At 35.9% G+C, this 6,457-nt stretch overlaps 1 pseudogene across 1 annotated transcript; it reads left to right on the top strand.

The window, feature by feature from the left end:
• Positions 1-906: 906 nt before the first annotated feature.
• Positions 907-2,547, top strand: LOC307195743 (serpin B6-like; annotated as a pseudogene). The gene has a single exon. The product of its transcript is annotated as a serpin B6-like (transcript).
• The last annotated feature ends 3,910 nt before the right edge of the window (positions 2,548-6,457 follow it).

The raw sequence follows: 6,457 nt of genomic DNA, 5'->3' as shown, positions 1-6,457 counted from the left end.
TGATATCTATATAGAGAAGACTGAGCTCAGAAACTGGAGAATTTAATCTTTCCAAGCACAAGAACATTTATAAAATTGATTGTGTACAAGGACTTCAAGCATATATGACCCCTATATGCATTCTGATTGCAATGCACTAAGCTAGAAATGAAAGGATTTAACATAAAAATCCCCATGTTTTTGAAAATTAATGTCTTCCACTTAAATGACCTTTGGGTAGAAATATATATATATATATATATATATATATATATATATATATTATAGTGGAAATTAGAAAACATTTATAACACATCCAAACCTTTGGGATAGAACTAAAGTGATGCTAAGAAGGATATGCAAAGCCTTAAATGCATATATCTTAAAAGAAAAAAATGATGAAAATTAATGAGGCAATTTGGCCTAAAATAATTTTTTAAAACTCAAAGAGAAATAAAATGAGTCCAATTTAATTAAATAAAACATCAACATAAAATGAAGAGGAGTAGATCAATAAAATTAAAGTTGGACTTTGGAAAGACTAATGCATTGACAAATCTCTGGCAAGACTGAGGACAGAAAGAGGGAAGGGAAGAGAAGGTATGTTCCCACACTCATAAACACACCAAAATGAGAAAGAATTACTAATTACATAAGCTAAAGAAGATAAAGAATAGTGAGAAAAATTTAGGGACAACTCAGGTGAAAAAAGTTGAACTTGGTGCAAGGAAAAATTAGAAAATCTTAATTGTTTCATAATAAAGACTGAGTAAAGAGGCAAATTTTTCTAAAAAAAATTCAAACCTAGGTAGCTTTATGTAGCAAATGTTAACAAAAATTTAATACTACACATTCTATTCTAAAGCACAGATTGAGGAAATCTCCACACTTCACTTGAAGAAGATAGCATAGACCTAATGTTAAACTGGGAAAAGAAGGAGCCAAGAAAAAATAATTATGTTTTAGTATAAATAATTATACTATACACAGTGGAAATAATTATATTTTAGGTCAAATAAGATTGTAATAGTAGAAAACACTTGTTAGAAAAAATATATAAATGTAGGAAAATGAAAATTCATCATATGCCAACTTTGTGTGTGTGTATGAATTACTTATTTAAGTCTTTGGTTCATGTCTTCTGAACACCTGGGTGAAGACAACTCGAAAAATGTGTTTTTCTCACCCATAAGCATCCCCTCTGCCTTGGCCATGGTCTTCATGGGGGCAAAGGGAAACACTGTGGCCCAGATGTCCCAGGCACTTTCTCTAAGCAAAAGCAGCAGTGGAGGTGGAGACGTCCACCAGGGTTTCCAGAACCTTCTCACCGAAGTTAACAGGACCAGCATATAGTACTTGCTCCGAACCGTCAACAGGCTCTTTGGAGAGAAGACTTACGGTTTCCTCCCATCTTTCAAAGATTCCTGCCGCAAATTCTACCAAGCAGAGACGGAAGAGCTGGACTTTATCAGTGCTGCGGAGGAATCCAGGAAACACATAAACACCTGGGTAGCCCAAAGGACAGAAGGAAAAATTACAGACCTGCTGTCTCCAAATACAGTGGACCCCATGACCTGTCTGGTTCTCGTGAACGCCATCTACTTCAAAGGAAACTGGAAGAATCAGTTTAACAAACAGCACACCAAGGAAAGTCTGTTCAAAGTCAGCAAGAATGTGGAGAAGGCTGTGCAAATGATCTTCAAGAAATCCACCTTTAAAATGAACTACATTGGAGAGATATTCACGAAGATTCTGGTGCTTCCCTACATCGGCAGGGAGCTCAATATGATCATCATGCTTCCCAATGAAAACACCGATTTGAAAACAGTGGAAAAGGACCTTGCTTATGAGAAATTCATCTAGTGGACGAGGCTGGACCTGATAGAGGAGGAGGTGGAGGTGTCCCTGCCCAGGTTTAAGCTGGGGAAGAGCTACGGCATGGAGGGTGTCCTCCGCACCCTGGGTGTGACCGACGCCTTCGAGGACACCAGGGCGGATTTCTCAGCCATGTCTGCCCAGAGGGACCTGCGCCTGTCCCAGGTCATCCACAAGACCTTTGTGGAGGTCGACGAGGAGGGCACAGAGGCGGCCATGGCCTCCGCCGCAGTCCTGATGTTGCGCTGCACCAGAATCACCCCCAGGTTCCGAGCCGAACACCCTTTCCTCCTCTTTTTTTTTTTTTTTTTGCGGTATGTGGGCCTCTCACTGTTGTGGCCTCTCCCATTGCAGAGAACAGGTTCCGGACGTACAGGTTCAGCAGCCATGGCTCACGGGCCCAGCCGCTCCGTGGCATGTGGTATCTTCCCGGACCAGGGCACGAACCCATGTCCCTGCCTCAGCAGGCGGACTCTCAACCACGGCGCCACCCGGGAAGCCCAACCTTTTCTTCATCTTTATCCAGCACAGCAAGACCAGCGGACTTCTCTTCTGCGGCCGGCTCAGCTCCCCATAAGGAGGCGGCAGCTGCAGGCAGCCCCGCGGGCGGCCCACTTTCCCCGGTACTCCGTGACGTGCCTGTGACCCAAATTGGCCTTGGCGACAGTCCAGAAATAAAGGGTCTGATCGAGGAAAAAAAAAGAAAATTCACTATTCTCGTGAAATAGTGGTTATCTATTTCAGATATATTTTGCAGATATCTTCTCCACTCTTGGCTTTTCATAACCTTAATGGTGTTCTTAATTAAAGAGAAGTTCTTAATTTTGATGTAGTTTGACAAAGTAATTTGGTTTTCTCTAATGTGTAATTCCATAGTTTCTTTTATGATTGTCCTACTTAAGGAACCATCTCCTACTCTAAGTTTATTAAGATAATTCTCTAAAAGCTTCATAATTTTTATTTTATATTCAGAATAATTTTTACCTATTATATTTAGACCTACGACACATCTGGAACTTTTATGCTGTATGAAGTGAGGTATGGATGCTCAAGATCAATATGAAGTGAGGTATGGATGCTCAATATCAAGATCATGTTTCTATATGGACAAGCACCCATTCCCGAAAAGTGTACCCTTACCTTGCAGCAAAAGTTTCATATTCATTATAATTAGGTGAATGCTTCTGTGTCAGTCTGTTTTCTCTATTATTTTCACTCTTTTGTATTAATACATCATTTCTTAAACCAAAATACACAGATAATGTGTGATCCTATTCAACATTCTCTTGGTTATTTTGTTCCATTTCATTACCATATAAATACTGAAGCAGTTTTCTTTTTTCCAGCTTTATTGAGGTTTAATTGACAAAAATTATATGTAAGTTGTACAACTTGATGTTTTGATATATGTATACCTTGTGAAATAATCACCATAATCAAGCAAATTATATCCATCACTTCACATAGTTACCATTTTGTTTTTTCAAAAATTTTAATTGAGATATAATTAACATATAACTTACCAGTTTCAGATGTACAACATAATGATTTGATATTTGTATAAGTTGCAAAATGATTACTACAATATCTAACATCTGTCACCTCACATGGTTACATATTTTTACTCATGATGAAAACTTTTAAAATCTACTTTCTTAGCAAGTTTCAAATATGCAATACTTGAATAATAATACTTGCAATAATATAGTATTATTAATGATAGCCACCTTTCTATGCATTGCACCCCCATGACTTACAACTGGAAGTTTATACCTTTTTTAAAATTTTATTTTATTGAAGTATAGTTTAATTGCAATGTCATGTTAGTTTCAGGTGTATAGCACAGTGATTCAATTTTTCAGATTCTTTTCCTTTATAAGTTATTATAAAATATTGAGTATAGTTCCCTGTGATATACAATAGATCCTTGTTGGTTGTCTATTTTATATATAGTAGTGTGTGTGAGGAATTTTATACCTTTTGACCCCCTTTACCCATTTCATCCAACCATTCACTCCCCACCTCTGGCAATCAGCAATATGTTCCCTGTATCGATCACTCTAGATTATTTATAGTACCTAATAAAATGAAAATGCTATGTAAATAGTTTTAAATACAATGAAAATGCCATGTAAATAGTTGCTGGCATTCAACAAATTCAAGTTTTGCTCTTTGGAACTTCTGGAATTTTTTTTGGATAGTATCAATCCAAGCTTGGTTGAATCAGTGGATGTGGAATCCACAGATATGGAGAGCCAACTATGTCATGGTTAAGTGGAGTTTATTCCAGGAATGTAAGGTTGGTTTCACATTTGAAAATAGTTAAGGCAATTTGCCATATAAATTGTCTGAACAAGAAAAAATATATATTACTGCAATAGCTGCAAATAAACATTTGACAAATTCAAGGCACATTCATGGTAAGACTCTTGGCAAAATAGGAATAAAAAGGAACATCTTCAACGTGAGGTAAAACATCAACAGGAAAAAAAAATCCTGCATTTTACATTTTGCATATGGGTAAAATGTTGAATGTTTTACCCCAGTATATAAGAAGGCAAATGTGTTTGTTGTTACCACACCTATTCATTGTCACACTAGAAGTCTTAACCAGAGCAATAAGGCAAGAAAGCAAAATGAAAACATATAGATTGGAAAAGAAGAAAAACGTATATCTATTTGAAGATGGCATAATTGTCTTCAAAGTAAATCCCCCAAAATATCTAAAAATATATATATTGGAACTACCAAGGAGTACTGCAATACTGTAGAACACAATTTCAATATACAATTAAATATGAGATTTAATTGTATGTCTGTATATTTGCAATAAAAAGAAATTAATAGATTAATAACCATAATAGAACAATTATTGTTAATAGAACCATTATCATTAGAACCAAATACCCAAAAATACTTAATCATAAGTTTGGCAAAATACATGCAAGGTCAGCATTCTAATAACTACAAAATACTGTTGAACATAATCAAAGAAGACATAAATAAATGGAGAGGTAGATCAGGTTTATGAGTTGGATAATTTAACACTGTTAAGAAATCAATTCTCCCAAATATATCTGTTCATTTAAAGCAAGCTCAAAGTGCCAGAATATTTTAATTAATGGAAATAGACCACATGATTCTAAAATTTATATGAAATTGCAAAGTTAATATAATTACAATACAATTTTGGCAAAGAACAATTAGAAGGTTGTTGAAAGACTCACATTACCTAATTCCAAGACTCATTATAAAACTACAGTAGTGACTATGGATATCACACATTTTATGCTATAAGAAATAAACCAGACTCAAAGTTTAATATGATATAATTCTATTTATGTAAAAGTCTGTAAAAGTGTTAAACTACAGTGATGGTGAATATTCTGTGTTTGCAATGGGCTGAGTGTATGGAGAGGAGTGTACTCTAGAGGAGTTTGAGGAAACATGTTGGGGGTGGTAGAATTATTCTAAATCTTGATTGTGATCACTGTGATGTAACTTGATTTATTTATCTAAACTCAGAACCATATTTTAACATGGGTGAATTTTTTTTTTTTTTTTTTTTTTTTTTTTTTGCAGGATGCGGGCCTCTCACTGTTATGGCCTCTCCCGTCGCAGAGCACAGGCTCCGGATGTGCAGGCTCAGCGGCCATGGCTCACCGACCCAGCGGCTCCGCGGCATGTGGGATCTTCCCGGACCGGGGCACGAACCTGTGTCCCCTGCATCGGCAGGCGGACTCTCAACCAATGTGCCACCAGGGAAGCCCACATGGGTGAACTTTATTATATGTAAATTTTAACTCAAAAACTCTAGAAAGTTTATCTATAAATTATTCAATAAAAATAAATAATGTATTGTTTAGTGATAAAAACCTATTACTAAATTATAAATAATGTTTATTTGAGAAGAGGAATAAGACAGATACAGTAGAGAGGATTCTGCAAAGGAATTGGTGAGGTTCCAATTCTTAATCTCCATGTGGTTTCCATAGGAGCATGTTTATTATTAGATTTCAACTGTAGCTGTATGTATACATATATATTTTTCAAAATCTAAAATGAATTTCCCAAACAAATAATATTTATAAAGAGAAAGCAGTTTTTTATGAGATGAATAGAAGATGATAACTTCTGATAGTTTAGTGGGTGGAATGAATCACAAAGTAAAATCTTGGTTGCCAGTGGAGGAAATTTAATTGGCTAAGATAACAAACAGAATTTATTGGCCAATGTTATCTAGAACAATAAATAAATAAGACATTAAAATCACTTTATACACCTGTATCTAGGGGCTTAAAACATATTTCTAGGGAGTCCTTCTTATTCACGCTCTATTTCTGCTGTGCTGGCTTAATTCTCAGGCCTACTATTTGTTTTGGCAGATATAGGGTCGTTATCTCTTGGCTTATGTCCTACTGATTTAGGTACTCCATAGGTTCACTTCAAATTGTTCAAGAGAAAGTTTCACACCTGATTTTCATTGATCTAAACTGGGTTAGGTTGCAATTAAAGAAAATTAGGACCTGGACTAGTGTAATGCAAATGAGAGTGCTAAGGCAAAAAACTTAAACACTCAAGCAGATCTTTCCCCACTGTACAG

The sequence above is a fragment of the Stenella coeruleoalba genome (genome assembly GCF_951394435.1).
Source record: "Stenella coeruleoalba genome assembly, chromosome: 13".
NCBI lineage: Eukaryota > Metazoa > Chordata > Mammalia > Artiodactyla > Delphinidae > Stenella > Stenella coeruleoalba.
The sequence above is the reverse complement of the archived record's forward strand: the minus strand, read 5'-3'. Positions and strand labels throughout refer to the sequence as shown.